Source organism: Gossypium hirsutum, chromosome A08 (assembly GCF_007990345.1).
Source record: "Gossypium hirsutum isolate 1008001.06 chromosome A08, Gossypium_hirsutum_v2.1, whole genome shotgun sequence".
NCBI classification, from domain to species: Eukaryota; Viridiplantae; Streptophyta; class Magnoliopsida; order Malvales; family Malvaceae; genus Gossypium; species Gossypium hirsutum.
The window spans coordinates 94,173,758-94,191,091 of record NC_053431.1 but is presented as its reverse complement, the minus strand read 5'-3'; positions in this window follow the sequence as shown (position 1 = coordinate 94,191,091).

Here is a 17,334-nt window from a genome sequence, read left to right as displayed (position 1 = left end):
GGTAAAATGTAATTTTGACAAACTTTAGGGGCAAAATTGTAATTATTCCAAAATATGATTTTGGGTTAATTTGAATAATTTGAGTCCTAATTAGGATATATTTGAAATGGTAGATCAAGGAAGAATTGAAATTCGGGCTAAAATCAGAAAATATCAGGTTGTGGACAAAATGGTAAAAATGGCCATTTTCGCATACGAGGTAAGTTCATATGATTTTTAATAATGCAATGTGTAATTTAATGTTATTGCCTTGATATTAAATGAGATGTAAGTTCATGTGTAAATGTTGGTAACATAATTGTCATTTTAAGTAATTTAATGTTATTTATATGATGTGATGATTATTATTATGAAATATTATGCTTTGTGGTTATTATTGAGTAATATGCAAATTATGTGAGCTACTTGATAAATATGAATTGCTATCAAGTATCAATTCCGACATTCCGTGGAAGACGACAAAGATGTGTGATCGAGGAAAATCCCGTTTGAACCTTAGGAATAGATTAGGATACAAGTGACATGTCACTAGGATATTTGAGTTCCGAACTCGTTGAGTTGAGTCCGAGTTCGTAAGGTGTAACTAGGCATCCGAACTTGTTGAGTTGAATCCGAGTTCACTTATGGATGCGAACACCTGAGCTCGTTGAGTTGAGTTTGAGTTCACTTATGGGTGGGTTACATCGTAGCTTGGCTACACATATATTTTGCAGGCTATTGAGTTTGTCTAGTTGTGGGCATGGCACTTATGTGCATGCATTCCGTGTATTCGATTATATTCTGAGTGTTCAACGGGTAATTTGGTGAAGTATTCATTGATGATCCCAATGAGATAAGCCATTGGTGAGTATGTCTTTGAGTTATGTTACAAGTTGTATAGGTATGTACACTAAACTTATGTGTGATGCCTTGACATGTGATGATCTATGATGTATATAGTATTTGGTGAATATTATGAAAATGACATGATTTGGAATAAGTCATTGATACTTGATGACATTGAGATTATGGATTTCTGCTTATGAAGCATAATTATGTTTTCTTACCATTATGAATGAAATGATATTGTATGGATTTGGTGAATAATAGTAATGAATAAGTAAATTTAGCCTTGGCAGTTTTGGGTTACTGTAGTGGTACAACTTTGGAAATTCACTATAAATTGTGGAAATTGAATTAGGGGCTAAATAAAATATGAGGTTAAATATCAATGATTCTAGTTTCACATAGAAGAAACGGTATATGCAATCGAAATTTATATTATGAGATATTTAAATTGTTGTGAGACAGAGTCTGAATGACTTCGTGATACCCTATTTCGATTTGAGAAAATCATTAAAAATTGTATAAAAATAATTATGGGTTTTAATTTATATTACTAAAATAATTAATAAGTCTATTCTCTATAAAGATAGATGAGAGCATTATCTGAATTCTGTACTATGATAAAAATATTTTTTAGTGAAGAGAGGTCAGAACTATTGGACAACAAAACAGGGGAAACTTTAATGAATAAACTTACTAATTGGATAAACCAAAAATTCTAAAAATTTTATGGGAGAAATGTATATGAGTATATTTTCAAGGAAAATTAACAAAACTTAATTTGAAGTCTCGTATCTCTAGATATAAATGAATTAGTCACTGTTACTCGGTAAAATAGGTTAACCTGAACAAGAGTAAATTGTACAATTATGATGTTTTACCTTAAAAAAAACATGTGGGTAATAACTTATTAACTTCATATGGACTTAATAAACGTAAAGCTTACCCCTCCTCTCTACTTATTCAGTTTTGATAAGTCGGCTCGGGGTTAGAGATCGTCGAAGGCAAAATCACACTATTAAGCTATCATTTTTGGGAGAATTAATTCAAATATTAGAAATATCAAGTGAGTGGCATGTATAGGAAGTTGGTTTGTAATATGTACTATTATTATGAATTTGACCATACGTATCGGTTTGCATTGATTTATTGTATATGATCATGAGATATGGTCCTTATCCATTATGGTTTGTAAGTTTAATTAATCATGCCATGTCCTATGTTTTGATGTGATGATATAGTTAGCTTTGTTTGTTATGTATGATTGGTAATACATCAGGTAAGTTAAATGCAGGTCAGTGGATCATGAATTAAATGGAAATGAGTAATGTTGCCTTAAATATGGATGTTTAATGGAAAAATTGGTAACTACATTATGATGGTATAAAATGAGAATAAGATTTAGCATGTCTAGTTCTAGTTAATATAAGAATGTATATTATATACAAATGGTAAGCAAATATGTTTAAAGTGAATGACATGTTATTGCATGATTATGGATGTGTAAGTGCTTATTTATGTCACATTATATATCTTTAAATATGAGTCTATGCATGTGTTCGAAAAGTTTTGAATTAAATAAAATTTTATGGCCCGGTTTTCGTCTATGTGTATGGTTAAGTCGGGTAATGCCTCGTACCCTATTTCGGCCTTGGATACGGGTAATGAGTGTTACACCACACGCCCGTATGGCTCACACAGCCCAGATTGGCCTTGCCCGTATGGATCACACGGCTTGGCCCAAGATCCCACACGCCCGTGTGGTTCACTTGTGTGGCCCACACGTCGATGTGGCCCAGACGGCCCAATTGGTCAAGCCTGTGCCTTGCACACGGTCTCGCCAGCCTCACACGCCCATGTTCATCGTACCTGTGTGGCACACGCATAGCGTTCTTCGTTGACCACATAGCTGTGTATCGCCACACGGCCTCCACACGGGTAGTCTACACACCCGTGTGGCGTCGACAGTTTCGATTTTGGCTTTCACTGAAACCAATCTTCTGTATAATCGAAGTACACACCTGGTTCTGATTGAAGCCTAACGCAATCCTGAACACTTCAGAACCTTCAATGAATAACAGCAATTACTCGCTGTTCAGAACCCTAATTATTGATCCACAGAACCTAGATTGCCCCAGAGTCGATAGAACCACTAGCAGTACGCCAAAACTAATCGAAAGAAAGAAAAACAGAGGAGAGGGGTGAAAGAAATAAAATTTTGGCAACAAAGGGTTTGGGAAAAGAAGAAAACGGCAGAGAGAGCAAAAAAGAAAAAGGAAAACAACTTAGGCAAACACCTAATAAACCTTACCTCTCCTTTTAGTGTTTTAGTCCAACTCAAACGTCCGCACGGCTTATCAGTAAAATAATGCCACACTCACAACTCAAACTTGGGATCTCAGGCATAATCCCTTGCCACTTAACCACTAGACCAGCAGGCCCATTCTGTTAAATTCCTACCAATAAATTCTTATAAGCCCATCAACCAAAAGTCAGGCTTAATTCAAATAAAAATCAAAACTTAGCCCTAGTTAAGGCTCGAACTTGGGACCTTCCAAACACACCCCAGAGCACACAACCTCTTAAACCACATTATTTTATGCCAAAATGACTCAAAACAAAAGTCCCAATATTTCCAAGCTGAACAATCCCAAAAGTCAAAATTACAGAAATTTGGGGCGTTACAACTCTACCCCTTTAAAGAAAATTCGACCTCGAATTTTTACCTAATAAAAAAATTTGTCACTCGCTCTCATTTCTAAGTCGGTATCTTAACCGGCTGTAGCAACCCCGAAGGCAACTGATCCTTAGCCTTAACTTGTTGACAAGTTAGACAATGAGCAACGAAATTGGTCACCTCACGCTTCAGCCCTGGCCACCAGTACAACTCTCAGAGATCTTTATACATCTTATTTCCACCAGGATGCATAGCGTACGGACTACTATGCGCTTCCCTCAAAATTGACAGCCTCAAATGCCCATCATTAGGTACACAGATCCTACCTCAGAAGCACAATACCCTATCATTATTCAGCCCAAAATCTGTAGTAGTCCCAGTCTCAACCAGAAGAAATCGCATCTTGAGAGTCTTATCCTCTAACTGCTTAGCTCTAATCTACTCAATCCATGTCGGCTTCACTTGTAGCTCTGTCAGAAAACTCCTATCGTCATAAAGACTCAGTCGAGCGAACACCACTCTCAAATCAGCCACAGCCCTATAGCTTAATGTATCAGCCACCACATTGGCCTTTCCAGGGTGATACTCTATACTGCAGTCATAATCCTTAAGCAACTCAATCCATTGTTGCTACCTATGATTCAACTCCTTCTGAGTGAGGAGATACTTGAGGCTCTTGTGATCAGTGTAGATGGTACACTTCTCACCGTACAGATTGTGCCTCCAAATCTTTAATGCAAAGACAACTGTAGCCAACTCCAAATCCTGCGTCGGATAATTAGCCTCATGAGTCTTAAGCTGTCGAGATGCAACTACCTTACCATCTTGCATCAAGACGCAACCCAAACCCACATGTGATGCATCACTATAAACCACGAAGTCCCTACCAAGCTCAGGCTATATCAGAACTGGAGCTTGAGTCAAAACTATCTTGAGCTTCTCAAAGCTCTCCTATTGTGCGTCAGTCCAAACAAAAGGAACTCCTTTACACAGTAACTTAGTCAACAGCGCTGTGATCAACGAGAACCCTTCTATGAAGTGTTGGTAATATCCTGCCAGTCCTAAAACACTGCGAATCTCTGACACATTCTTTGGCTATTTCCAATCTAACACAGTCTCAATCTTACGAGGATCAACACGAAGTCCCCCAACTGACACCACATGTCCCAAAAAGGTTACCTCCTTAAGCCAAAATTCAAATTTAGAGAACTTCACGTAAAGCTTTTTCTCACGAAGGATCTGCAGAACAACCCTAAGAAACTCATCGTGCTCGTCCTCAAACTTAGATTATATCAAGATGTCATCGATGAACACCACCATGAAGTGGTCTAAGTATGGCTGATACATACGGTTCATCAAGTCCATGAACGCCACGGGTGCATTTGTCAACCCAAAGGGCATAACTAGGAACTCGTAATGCCCATAATGAGTCTTAAATGTCGTCTTATGCACATCGGCCTCCTTGACCCTTAACTGATGATAACCTGATTGCAGATCAATCTTTGAGAACATTGACGCCCCTCTAAACTGGTCAAACAAGTCACCAATTCTCGAAAGTGGGTATTTATTCTTGATCGTCAACCTATTCAACTGACGGTAGTCGATACACATCCTCATTGTACCATCCTTCTTCTTTACGAATAGAACTGGTGCTCCTAATGGAAACACACTAGGATGAATAAACCCACGATCCAAAAACTCCTGAATTTGAGCCTTAAGTTCTGTCAGCTCCTTTGGTACCATTCGATATGGGGCGATAAACACCGGACCTGTACCAGGAATCAACTTGATACCAAATTCTACCTCGCAACTCGGAGGCAAACCTGGTAACTCCTCTGGAAAAACATCTGGAAAGTCCCTCACAGTATGGATGTCCTTAACCGAAGAGTCCACAGAATCAGAAACACTGATGTAGGCCAAAAACGCCTCACATCCTTTCTTCACCAGCTTCTCTGCCACTAACGCAGATATCACATTAGACAAATAATTTTGTCGTTCCCCAATCACGACTATCTTGATATCTTCCTTGGTCCTCAAAACAACCCTATTTTCAGTACAATCCAGACTTGCACAATGCTTCATCAACCAGTCCATGCCCAGAATTAGGTCGAACTCCCTAAACGGAAGTTCCATCAGATCAGCCAAAAATATCGTCCCTTGGACTTCCAATGGAACGTCTCTAAATAATTTATTAACTCTAATGGACTGCCCCAACGGACTCACCAACGAAATCTCACTAGAAGTGCTCTCATACGAAATTCCCAAAGTCTCAGACACAGAACATGCAACATAGGAATGTGTAGAGCCTATGTCTATCAGTGCAACATAAGGTGCGTCAAGAATTAAAAACGTACATGTGATGACGTCCGGAGCATCTCCACCCTCACGACAACGTGCAACATAGACAAGTGCAGGCTGCCTTGCCACAGTCGGTCTAGCACCTTTACCTGGTGCTCTCTGGCCTCGACCCATACCGTTACCACCCCTAGCCTGTCCTCGACCCCTAGGTGGCTGCTATACCTCTCTTGGTAGATGTGCAGTCTCAACAACCGGAGCTTGCATCTGATTACCCCTCAATGATAATTCTTAACTCGATGCGCAGTCTACCCACACCTCAAACAAGCCCCAGTAGCTCTCCAACACTCGCTCAGATGGCGTCTATTACAAAGTTGACAAATCGCCACCCCAGTAAGTGCAGCAGTAGGCTCAACTCCCGCGGGCCCGTCAGTCTTGGCATTTTGTTAGACCTCATCCCAGCACCAAAAGACTCAGAATCCCTCTTAGCCTTCTTTTTTCCATGGTTTTGGCGCTCAGAGCGCTTCACCTCCTCGACTATCTTGGCCTTCTCGACCAAGACTGAGAAATCCAACTATCAGAATTTGCAAACTGTCTAGAAGACCATCCTCGAATCAAACGCAGCGCTCATACTCTGTCGCCACCATGCCCCTCGTATAACAACTCAGTCTTAAAAATTCAGCCTCATACTCAACCACCGAACGATCCCCCTGAGTGAGATTCAGGAACTCACGTCGCCTAGCGTCAGTGTAGCTAGCTCCCACATACCTACTCTGATAGGTGGCCTTAAACAAATCCTATGACAACCGATCGGGCTAAGTGCCTTCCTTAACAGTCAACCAACACTGGTACGCCTCATCGCGAAGCAGAGACACTGCCCCCTTGAGTTTCTGCTCATCAGCGAAGTCCAAATCATCCATTATGCGCTCCATGGCCTCCATCCAGTACTTGGCCACATTCGGAGCAACTCCAGTGATACCCCTGAATATCTCAGCCCCATTCGACCTAAGTCATTCCGTAACCAACCCATGGCCTCCAGATCTAGTATTGGCACCAGTGACCCTCTCTAAAATTCGCAGCATGGACTAGGACAGTGCGTCGTCCCCAACTGCACGGTCATGAGACTTAGCACTAGTCTCAGTAATAGGTGACACCGACGTCTCACTAGTGTCCAGATTAGGGATCGTATCAGATGCGAAGGACTCAGCTCGAATCCCTCTACGGCCTCTACCTTGGCCTCTAGTACCACGCGTGCTCATTGTAACTATCAAGTTAATATTGATTTAGAATTTTTATGCAAATCAGTTTACAGTTTCGATAATTATTAGCATATATCTTATGCAATATAGTAATAGAGTTTCAGAGTCAGTTATCACGAGAAGCAGTCTCATTACAGTTTCAGTCCACACTACCTATAGTGTTTTAGTAAAGTACTACCTACAGTAGTCTCATAACACACACAGTATTTCCGACAGATTCAGACAACATTTCAGGATGAACATGCTGTTAGATAATACGTATTAGAATTTCAGAGAACTTACAGGATCAGTGCTGAAGGCTCGGTGTACCACATACTTGTCACCAAAATTATTTCAAATCATTTTACAAATAATTTTACAAAAACCAATTTTTTTTTTGAAACCCAAATCCACAACCGAGTTTTGCAACCTGACTCTGAAACCACTAAATGTAACATCCCAAATACCGTGTTTACCCAAATACCGTTCCAATTACCACCTTTTATTTAACTTAGAAAACAAATAGTGATTAATTATCTTGAAAACATTTCTTAGTTTGCGGAAGCTTAGAACAAATAAAGTTATGGTTCCAAAATCCATAAACAGTATTTCAAAATTCTGAACTTAAACCAAATAGTCTGAGACCAGAAATTACATAATTACTCCCAACTATAGCAATTAAAATAATAAAAACATTAAAAACCTTTAAAACCAAAGTGTATGTAGCAGTGGTCACTGTCGAGCCCTTCCGTTGCACCGATCCACCTACTGCTGGGGATTACCTAACAGACAAACAAAATAAGGGGTAAGTTTTCGCAAACTCAATGCGTACATCCCCACAATAAAACATGCATGTAAACGGATAGTAGTCTAATAGTCATAATCGAGCCTGAGCTCTTAACAGGAATAGTGTAGGCCTTAGCCCACTCAGAACAGTATCAGGTACATCCGGGCCTTAACCCATACAGACATATATGTATATCAATCAGAACAGTAATGCCCACCAACCCTGCACACCATCTCCGTCGAACAAAACACACCATGTGGAGATAAAATCGACCTACCCAGCCCTACACTATGGGGATAAAATTAACCCATCCAACCCTACACACCAAATGGTACCGTATACTGCACTTATCAGATATATGCAGCATAGCTGCCAGATGACAGGCTAATAGCCTTTCAGTCTTCCTTCTCTTCAACAACATGCCCAATCCAATGCAATGCAACATAAATAATAAGGCATGCTCATGTGCAGATATCAAATCTTAACATCATCATCAAATTAGAACAGATACACTTGCTTTAATTATCATGCTTTTACATACATCTTAGTATCAAATCAGAGTATAGGGGTCTAAGTAACGCTTACCTACCCTACAATCAGGTCACAATCGACTTGGGTGACCCGTGCAACCTTGCAGAACATTTCAAACAAATTGGGCTCACACGCCCGTGTGCCCTACCTGTGTGGGCCCACAAGCCCGTGTGGCTTACACAGCCCATATTGGCCTTACCCGTATGGATCACACGGCCTGGCCCAAGATCCCACACGCCCGTGTGGTTCACTCGTGTAGCCCGCACGCCGATGTAGCCTACACGGCCTAATTGGTCATGCTCATGCCTCGCACACGGCCTCGCTAGCCTCACATGCTCGAGTCTGTCGTGCCCGTATGGCGCACGCACAGCCTACTTCATCGACCACACAGCCGCGTATCGCCACAGGGCCTCTACAAGGGTAGTTCACATGCCCGTGTGGCGTTGATAGTTTCGATTTTAGCTTTCGTCGAAACCCGTTCTGTGCAATCGAAGTACACACCTGGTTCCGATTGAAGCCTAACGCAATCGTAAACACTCCAGAACCTTCAACGAATAACGGCAATTACTCACTTTTCAGAACCCCAATTAGTGATCCATAGAACCTAGATTGCTCCCGAGCCAACGGGACCACTAGCAGCACACCAAAATGAATCAAAAGAAAGAAATACAGAGGAGAGGGGTAAAAGAACTAAAATTTTGGCAGCAAGAGGTTTGGGAAAAGAAGAAAACGGCAAAGAGAGAAAAATAGAAAAAGGAAAACAGGTTAGGCTAACACCTGATAAACCCTACCTCCCCCCTTGGTGTTTTAGCCCAACTCAAACGTCCGTACGGCTTATTAGCAAAATAATGCCACACTCACGAATCGAACTTGGGATCTCAGGCATAATCCCCTACCACTTAACCACTAGACCAGCAGGCCCATTCTGTTAAATTCCAACCAATAAATTCTTATAAGCCCATCAACCAAAATTCAGGCTTAATTCAAATAAAAATCAAAACTTAGCCCTAGTTAAGGCTCGAACTTGGGACCTCCCAAACACACCCCAGAGCACACAACCTCTTAAACCACATATTTTATGCCAAAATGACTCAAAATAGAAGTCCCGATATTTCCAAGCTGAACAATCCCAAAAGTCAAAATTACAGAAATTTGGGGCGTTACAATACTTATTTTTAAAATTAACTAAGAAATGCTAATCAGATTAAACTAATTCTTTGCCAAATATTTCTAAAAATATTTTAGAATTAAAATATACCTTTAGATTGATGTGACATGTGTGTTCGTGTAAGTTGGACATGAAATGATGTTTTGCCCTTATGCTCATTTCAGTAAAATTTTTTAGAAAATTCAAGCAACTAGGTTTCAATTGTTTATTTCTGTCAATATTTGAGTTGAATGCATGAATGAGACTTCCACTGTTGACGGAGAAAGAAATTAAATAATCAATTGCATGCGAAAATGTCTAATGGAGTTCTGGGTCACTTCGATGACTAATTTGACATTTTAGATTCGGGTCGGATTGTCTCGGCCAAGGTTGGGGTGCCACATATGCATAAAGGCCAATGATAGCTTTGGTTCTTGAGTTACGGTGACATAAAAGTCTCAAAGGAATTGGTAAATTAACTTGTTGGCTATTAGAATATTTTGTTTGAATGATGTGGAAGACTTGTAAAATTTTATGTAATCTTTGTGTTTGAGGTGCCAATTGTAGCATATTGGTTGAATGAATATTTAGACACATTTTGAAATTTTTTTTGTGCATGATTAAATGGCTTTATATGTATCAATTGAGCCTTTGGTTTGTCTTACACAAGACAGGCACAAAATGACATATTTTGTACCACATGGCCTGTTCACACAGCTATGTCACACACGGGCAGGTGAAACAGCTGTGTGTCCACTTAAAATTCGGAAACATTGAACGCACATGGTTCTTTATTATCACACGGGCTGGTCGCAAGTGTAACCCCGTTAACTCAGTCTGATCACCAAACCTGAGTTATAGGATGCTACAACATATAACGAAATAGTTACAACAAAAACTGGCATTTAAAAATCAGTCCAAACATTAAAAACTTCATAATTTAAGTATACCATGATTTATAATCAAATCTGAGTATTAAACGAGCTTACAAAAGCTCTTAAACCAATTCAGAAACAATTAAGGATCTAATTGAAAATATAATCACATCAAAATATGCAAGTTTACAAGTTTTAATTCTCAACACATATAAACATATTTACAACTATTACATGCCACTTATAATCATTCAAAACATAACAAAAGTCTACCAGAAATGAAGTTGGATAGTGTGAGCCCTAAAAATGATCTGATAGCCAAGTTCCACAAAAGAGCAACTATAAGAAACAAAAAATAAAAAGGGGTAAGCATTAACATGCTTAGTAAGTTCATAGGTACTTAAACAAAACTCTTACCCCAGTTCACAATTAAGTAAATATATATAACTAATTTAATACAATTTCCTGTCAAGACATTTACAATAATAAGGTAAGCATTTCATGTATCAATCATATAATCTCTCAATTATTTAGTACGACACATTTTCGTATCATTTAACAAAAAGGATCCAATACATGAATCATATTAACCAATTAATCATATAAATTCATATTCACAATTAATTAATCATATAAATTCATATTCACAATCAAATACCATTTATTTTAAATAGTTAGCCTGATTAACTAAAATAATAAGATACAAATACACAGGTAACTACACCACACCAAACAGCTCGACAAAGCGTTAACTACCCCACATCGAGGCACCGCAGTGCAAAACCCGTAGGCATAATATCGTATCATGTAATGTATCATCACTCCATCACATCAAATAGCTAAAAACAAGAGATAAATACACCACACCAGTGCACCATAGTGCAAAGCCCGTAGGCACTGTTTCATGTCATTTGTTATATCATCCCTCTACCACACCAAAGTCTACGTAGAGACAAAGCTCAGTAATCCTCAACAATTGCAGGATTCTGGCAAAAATTGTAATGTCTCTGTCAAATCTTTTACTATGTATCATATTTTACATATATCCCATACAAGTGCACAATCAAACTTTTTGGCATGCCAATTGTATCTATTCCTACATTCATTTGGTCTCTTTTAACATATCAAAACATTTAATACAATTCATTCCATTTCTAACGTTTTGTACTGTTCCAATCATAATTCAATAAATAATCACATACTATTAATTTAGTTCACTTGATATCACAACAATATATATTCATATATCTTTTAACAATCTAACATCACCCTATATAAATCACACACTCATATAATAAATTTTACCATCGATCAATACTGTATACTTATCCATATTTACCATATTTTTCCAATATAACTTTTTTCTCACATTTTTGTACCAATTTGTAATCAATTTAAAATATACGTTCAAACATAATCAATTCACAATTCAACCACAAACAATATGTAACACCACATAGTTATACCTTATGAATTTACTAAATGAATTTGATACTAAGAACAAGTTAGGGACTATTATGCAATTTTCCCTTTTTCATCGTTTATCTACTAGTTGTTCTGAATCTTGATTTGTATAATAATTCATTTTTCATTTCACATTATCAGCTCTTCTCACTTGAAACCATCTCAATTCATGAATATAATATCTTTTATTTATTTTTCACAATTCCCCTAAAATTTTACATTTTATTCAATTTAGTCCCTAAGTTGAAATTATTATATCTTTCAAATTCAACCTTTAATTTTCAATCCAATTAAAATTTCATCACTGTACAACGCTCTAAAAACATAATTTTTATAAATTTCATGACAATTTTTATATTACTACAATTTGGTCCTTATACACAAAACTAACAAAACTTACTTAACAAATTAGTCTTTAAACATATCTAAGTTTATAATAAAACTATTAAACACCAAAAACTTCATTTTTCATCAATGGAAACTTTATAAATCTTTAATAGTTTTTAAAACGAAGATATGAGTTAGCTAGACCTAATTGTAACGATATTAAAAATATAAAATTTACGAAAAATGAGCATCAAATGACTTACATGCATGAAAATGAAGCTTGGGAAGGTTAAGCTATGGCTTCTCAAGTTTCTCTTCTATTTGGACGATGGAAGGTTGAAGAAAACAAAAAAATGGTTTAATATATTGTTTTAATTAACATATAAATTATTTAATTAATAATTTAATACTTAATTCACCAAATTAAAACACATGGCCACCCACCATCATATAAAATTTTCTTAATTGTCATCTTAGACCTTAATTATTACTCTTTTAAGTTTTTTAGCTAATAAACCAATACCGATTAACTTTTATAGTTTATATGATTTAGTCCTTTTTCCTTAATTGACTATCAAATCACCAAAATTACCAAACGAGTTTCAAACCACTTATACAAAAAATTCATAAATATTAATTATTAATGTCTAATACCTTATACAACTTATACAAAAACTTCGTAAAATATTTAAGAGCCTAGTTTATGAAAACGAGGTTCTGATACCTTATTTTCCAAAACTACTGACTTTCGGTACGTACCACTTGTACATTGACTAACTAAAAAATTAATGAAGTCTATCAAATCAAAATTCACCATACTATTATATTTAACTCATAAATATTAATTATTAATGTCTACGAACTCACTCATCGAATTTGTAATCTCAAAATCACTGTTTCCGACGCCATTGAAAAACGAACTGTTATAGTACGCTCGTGTGAGTATCGTAGATTTGGTTATGTAAGTTTCACACAGTCTTAGTTAGTTACACAGCCTAGACACACTGACGTGTGACCCATATTTTGTTAATTACCTTTGTCCATTAAAAATGTTACATTTTGATCCCTGTTTGTTTCTAAGCCTATTTTAGAGCTTTTGTAAGCTCGAATTAGACTCGATTTTGTTTGTTATGTATGATATATGTAATAATAACATGTTATATGTTATTGGATAGTGTTAGAATATAAAATTTGATAATGAGATTTAACATGAAATTGGGACGAATTAATTGACTCGATTTGGAATATAATATGCTAACATGTTATACTTTTGAACTAGTTATGGAACTTATTTAAACGGATTTAAGCGGTGTAAATGATGTACTTAGTAGGTTGTTTTGCATAAGTGTAATTAATGAGTATTTTCATTAATTTATTCGTGTTGATATTAAATTTGTAGAAATACCACTTAGTTGATTTTTCAGCATACAGTTTGTTTTTCGTACACAGGTTAGTTTATATTCAAAACCTTAAATTTCAACTTCAGCATCTAGAAAAGATCCTGGACTCAACAATGTTGGTATATTTGTGTTTTTGAATAGTTTGGCATGTACCTATCGAGTTGACGTTGGGAAATGTGCTCATATTGTAGTAAACATGTAATTGTTTTGTATGTATTTGAACAATTAATAAATAAATAAAGTTAATTTCACATTTCACTATTATGTGTTTTGTGTTTCTGTCTTTCATGTTTTTCATGCATAGCGAAATTGTGACAAACAAATATTAGCTTATTGATTGTCTAAGTTCAAATTGATGATAAGTGGCACTGTAAGAACGTTTACATTGCGAGAAAAAAAAACTTACTTTAGTAGATCATCTGAATGAGTCCATAATCACGTAAAAGAACATTTTGAACAGCAGTGTTTAAATCATTATCATCTAAGGAAGGAAGGTCAAATTCAAAGGAATTTGAGAGGCTAAGTCTATCATGAAGCTTTGAGAGTGATAAACATCTTGATTTCCTTGACTAATATTGCAATTTTGAGTACTATGGAATTGAAAACTATTCCCACCAAGTTGATGATGATATCTTAGCCTGAAACTGAATTGCTTGTCTCTCTATTTAAAGCTTCAAGTTGTCTAAAGAATTTATAACACTTACTATATTGTCTTCTAGCTTTCCCTTATTTAGTCTTCTTATAATAGTTGTACAAATTTTCAAAATTTTCCCACTTTTGAAACTGTTTAGACTTCTTGCAATATAAGGGGAAGAATGGACAATGGAGGAGGGGAAGAGGAATGGTGGTGGAGAGAGATAGGGTTGGGAGGGTTTTTTATTTTATATAATATAAATGTTAATATTAATATAAAAATTTTATTTAATTATATTTTAATAAGGTGGTGATATGGTGTTTTTGATTGGCTACAACAGTTTTTGTTAACGGATGCAACAACAGGGGCCAACTTCGGTTATGAAATAAAGTTTAGATACCTAACTCAAACAAAAGGCATTATTTAAAGACCTCCTATTCAATTAAGTATATGCCTTTTAGCTATTGAAATAACCGGCCATCCTAAAGATTTAGTGATATGACTTCATCAGTATTTCATTAAAGGAATTTGAACTTACGCCCTCGCCTAAAATAAATACCATACATAAAAAGGGACATACAATTTTCATAAGATATATTAGGAAGAATCCTTTACGACACTCATCAATCTATTACATTCAATAAACTCTTTATTTAAATCCTTTAAGTTGATTCCAATAGCCACCTAGGTTGCCATGTGTCACTCTACCACTACATCTAAGAGAAGGAAAACCAAGTGGACAAAACTAGGCCTAACTCAACCCCCTTATCATCACTAGGGTAAAAGGGAAAGGATAATACACAACCTCACTTTGCCAAAATTCTGTCTTATTACCTCAAAAAATCTCTAAGTATAATGACTCACTGCACCTTCTATTGTAACAGCCCGATTTAGACCCTAATCGAAACGTTGATTTTGGGACTACGAATCCGAGTCAAAAAAATATTTAAAAATTATTTTCTATGTTTATTTTGTGTGAATTTATATTTGTGAAATTTTCATGACTTAATTTAGTCATTTGGGTGTCCGATTAAACAAAAGGGTTTAATTGTATAAATTGAAAAATTGATAGTTTTAATTGTAAGGACTGAATTAGTAATGGCTTTTTAAATGGAAGCCCTTAAGTTGTAAATAGCCAATGTCTTTATAAGTGGTACGGTGGTAGGTAAAAATTTAATAGTTTTTATATTATTTTATTTAACTTATACATATATGTAAAATTAAGCTTTATTTATAATAAGATATTATGTGTATATATATTTATATTATAATGCATGAAATTGTAAGCCAACTCATCTCCATTAATTTATTTAAGAGACGAAAAATGGGTTTATAACATAAAGCTTGGTTATAATTTGAAAAGGCGTAATTAGGAAATCAAGTTATAAATTATATACTATATGTTATATGTTAAATCATAAAATTATGCTAAGTGCTCATATACTTCCATTGCCGAAAGTTAAGCAAGAAAGAAAACAAAACAAAAAGCTAGGGTTCGGTTATATTCAGGCTTGATTAAGGTATGTGTTTAGCTCAGTTTTTGATAAATTTTATGTTTTTGAGATCGTTGCTTCGAGTACTACAAAACCCATGCTTAAATTTCGATGAATATTTTAAGTTATACCATTGATGAGAGCTTGTGATTTTTATTGTTTGATGATGAAATATGAAGGATAAGTGTTGGGTTAACATATTTTGTATTGGAATTTTTGATGATTTTCAGTAATTAGGACTTAATTGCAAAAATAAAAAGTTGAGGGACTAAATTATGAAATTGATAGAAAATATCTACTTTTATGTATATAGGGAGCATTCGGCCTAACTAAAGTGTAGCCAGATTTTGTGTATTTTTGTGTTTTATGCAATAGGGACTAAATTGAAAAAAATAGCAAATGTTAGGGGCAAAATGGTAATTTGCCTATTTGTGTGTTTTTGGACAAAAGTGAATGAAAATATGTTTGAATGAGCTTAATTTGAATATGTTTAGATCAAGAACCAAAGAAATCGGATTTGGATCGGGGAAAAAAATGAAAGTTGTCAACTAGCAGCCCCGTCCCATTTTACGACGTCTGAGGTAAGTTATAGACGTGTTTATTGGTAGTTTAATGTTATAATTACTTGCTGTTATGGAATATTAGAAACTAAATATCTTGTGGTAGAATGTGAACAAATGTGGCTACTACATTTTCGAGTCCGATTCGACCGAGATACGACGTTTGAAAGCCCCGTATGAACCTTAGGAATAACTAGGATACATATGTCATGACATAGGATATCGATATATGTGTGCAAGTAATTCCATGGCATCGATTTTTGATTCTGATATGTGTTTACGAGTACAACCCTGTCTGGGACAGTAGCATCGTTAGAGGTTACATGTACGACCACGTCTAGGACGTTGGCTTTGTATGATTTATGTGATTATTCGAGTGTCCTATCCAATTCCGAATGGTTCATTGGGCAATGATAAGCTATGTTTAAAAAGGTAAAATAAGCTAAATGCCAGGTATGAATTAGTTTGTTACCAAGTCAAGGTAAGTAAGTAAGTAATTAGTATTTGTTATAATGTCTTATTGAATAAGTACGGATGGTGAAATTTTATTATAATAATAGAAATTGATAAGGATGAACATAAATGTATTGTGTTTGTCTTCGAATGATATGTGGTATGTTTATTAATGGTACCAAGTATATTCGGTCATTTGGCTAATGTACATACGATGGCATATATATTATGATGCTTGAGTAGAGGTTATAAATATATGTGAATGCGATTGTTTAATGATGTCTTGGCTTGTAAATGGAATATGAATTATTTATGTTGGTTTTATAGGTGTTAGGCCAAGGTGAGAATTTTGTATAAAATGAAATGTCATGAATGAATGTGGTAGTTTGAGACTAAATATACTCATATTAGTATAGTTCGGTTAAATTTACTATGTGATAGTTATATTATTAGTTGTTGATTTGCTTATAGCTTACTAAGCTATAGTAGTTTATCATGTCAATATTTGTTTCTGTTTTATAGATTTTTGGAAGTCAAGCTACAAGTTTACGATTGTCTACGAAGCTTATCACACTATCCTCTATTTTGGGTACTTTTATAAGTTTAATTAAAGATTATGGCATGTATA